Source organism: Mastacembelus armatus, chromosome 1, assembly GCF_900324485.2.
Source record: "Mastacembelus armatus chromosome 1, fMasArm1.2, whole genome shotgun sequence".
NCBI classification, from domain to species: Eukaryota; Metazoa; Chordata; class Actinopteri; order Synbranchiformes; family Mastacembelidae; genus Mastacembelus; species Mastacembelus armatus.
The window spans coordinates 10635551-10638627 of record NC_046633.1 but is presented as its reverse complement, the minus strand read 5'-3'; the positions used below and the strand labels follow the sequence as shown (position 1 = coordinate 10638627).

Genomic DNA, 3077 nt, shown 5'->3' with positions numbered 1-3077 from the left:
AGATGGGCGAAGGTCCGGGGCCGCTCGGGAGGGCGGCCTTGCAGACAGGCGTGGGTCCGAAGCCGTTCCGGAGGACGCAAGGACAGCCGGAGACGCTGCAGGACCGGCCGGCACCGGTGCAGGTGAGAAGGCCTGGGAAGCTGCCGTTGAGAGCGCTGAGACGGCCGGGAAAGCAGCGGGCACGCTGCTTGGGACACTCGGGAGGAGGCTGCTGAAGCGGCTGGTCGGGGAATTCCGCTGGAGACGACTCTGGCTCTGGCGGCTGAGGCGGCTCGGGCTCTAGCTTTGGCTCTGGCGGATCGAGCGGCTGCGACTCGGGCTTGGGGAACTCTGGCGGCTCGAGCGGCTGCGGCTCGGGCTCGGGGAGCTCTGGCGGCTCGAGCGGCTGCGGCTCGGGCTCGGGGAACTCTGGCGGCTCAAACCAGAGCTCAATACAAAATAAAGGTCCTCTGACAGGAAGTTCCAAGGGGACTCATGACAGTAGAAGACTGATAATTTCACTTTAGAGTTAAAAATGTGTCTGATAGCATTATCATTGGCTTTCACAATTTAGAAATATCATACCTGATATTTTCCTGTTTCATATAGTTTTAACTTTTAAAATATTCATCCCTGACAGACGTACCTGAATGGAGTGCCTCCTGGCCAGATGAGAAAATAACTGAAGTCGTTTTGGTCCCGGTCAGAATGTTTCGAGATCCTTTCACTCTTGACCCTAACAAACTGGTTCTGTGTGAAGTGCTTGATGGCAACTATGCACCTACAGGTATTAAACTAAGGTTTTAGCTGAGAGCTCAAAAGTGTCACCTACATGAATGTCCACTCTGAGTTCTGGCACGTGAAAGCTGGGGCTGCTGCTGATTCTGAACTGGTTGTTCTGTGTTTTCCACACAGGGAGTAATCAGCGTTCACAATGTGTTAAAGTCATGGAGAAAGTGAAAGACTTTCAGCCCTGGTTTGGGATGGAGCATGTACTCCTGCTCCATTTGGATGGAAAGCCCTTTGGTTGGCCTTCTCAGGGACTTCGACTTATACCAGGTGTGATTAAGAGCAGATATGTAAATATCAGGGGTGGAAAGTAATGTATTACATTTATTCATGTTACTGTAATTGAGTAGGTTTTTTTGTTCACTTGTAAATTTTAAAGTAGTTTTTAAAATCTGTAATTTTACTTTTACTGAAGTATGTATATTTTTAAGTATTGTACTTCAGTACATTTCAAATTACATCCATTACTCAGTAAAAAATAAATGATAAAAAATTCCAAACCAGAAACTAATGTAGTGTTTCTGAAGTATATTTAACCCTCTCTAAGGGGTCTAAGGGTGTTTTGGGGCCCTGGACAAGTTTTAATATGTCCTGACATTTGTGCTTCTTTCAATTGCTTTTAAACATATTAATGGCTAAAGTCTGATAACACTGTAATCAGCACAAACTGGGCTACAATAATATGTGAGCAGCAAGTTACAGATATACATGATTGTGTTTTTGAAAAAACAGCATTTATGCATGGTTAGCGAAAAACTACAATTTTTAGTCATTGAAATAAGGCCATAAAATACATACAGAACATCCGTTCTCAAGACTTTTGAGAACTGCATCTGAGTGTTTGCTTCAAAATGATGTGAAAACCATCCTGTTTACTCAATCACAGAAAACAATACACCGATTAGACTTTTTTAAGGCCCTTTTTTTGTAGAAAAGACATGCAAGAAGGCCTGCATGATCATGAAAAATCACGTGATTCACCTGAGAAGACAAAGACCCGCATGATGAGCTGCATAATGAGCCTTTCAGTCAGGAAGTAGCTGAGAGGGAATTACTCATCTGGAATTATGTCCTCTGCTGCGTCCAGTTGTAAGTAAAAGTAAAAATGTAGAAATGTAGATTCAAGATTTTAGCTGAAAATTATAAACAGATGGTTAAGTTATACATTTTAAGAAAACACTCCAGATGAGATGCATTTATTTTTTCCACTAAATTATTAACATAATAAAAATTATTTTAGTTTGGAACAGGAATTGATGTTTACATGTGCCAGCGGCCCCACCTTGAACCGCCACCTTATCGTGCTGGAGGGGTTTGAGTGCCCGTATGATCCTAGGAGCTATGTTGTCCGGGGCTATATGCCTCTGGCAGGGTCTCCCAAGGCAAACAGGTCCTAGGTGAAGGACCAGACTAAGAGTGGTTCAGTGACCTCTTATGAATCAAAAATCGAGGACCGTGATATCGCCCGGCATGGCGAAGCCGGGAGCCAGGCCTGGGGTTGGGGCCCATTGGCGAGCGCCTGGTGGCTGGGTCTCCCCCCATGAGGCCCAGCCGGGCAAAGCCCGAAAGAGCGGCGTGGGGCCGCCCTTCTGTGGACCCACCACCCGCAGGAGGATCCATAAGGGGCCGGTGCCTAGTGGATCGGGCGACCCGATCCCTGGATGCTGAAACTGGCTCTAGGGACGTGGAATGTCACCTCACTGGGGGGGAAGGAGCCTGAGTTTGTGCGGGAGGTCGAGCGGTACTGACTAGAGATAGGCGGGCTCACCTCCACGCACAGCCTGGGCTCTGAAACCCACTCCTTGAGAGGGGCTGGACTCTCTTCTACTCTGGAGTGATTCGCGGTGAGAGGCAGCGAGCTGGTGTAGGCTTGCTCATAGCTCCCCAGCTCAGCCGCCACGTGTTGGAGTTTCCCCCCCAGAGTGAAAGGGTCGTTTCCCTGCGCCTTTGGGTCCTCAGTGGCAAAGCACTGAGGACAACATCCAGAGACTGAGGTACTCGGGTGGATGAGATCCACCCCGAGTACCTGTGTTGTTGGGCTGTCCATGGCTGACATGCCTGTGCAACATCGTGTGGCGTTCGGGGACAGTACCCCTGGATTGGCAGACCGGGGTGGTGGTTCCTCTTTTTAAGAAGGGGGACTGGAGGGTGTGTTCCAACTATAGAGGGATCACACTCCTCAGCCTCCCGGGGAAGGTCTATGCCAGGGTACTGGAGAGGAGGATCCGGCCGGTGGTCGAACCTCGGATCCAGGAGGAACAATGCGGTTTCCATCCTGGCCGTGGAACACTGGACCAGCTCTATACCTC

General features: G+C 49.0%; 1 pseudogene; it reads left to right on the top strand.

The window, feature by feature from the left end:
- The first annotated feature begins 653 nt into the window (after positions 1-653).
- Positions 654-3077, top strand: part of LOC113128083 (glutamine synthetase-like) — a 14881-nt pseudogene continuing 12457 nt past the window's right edge.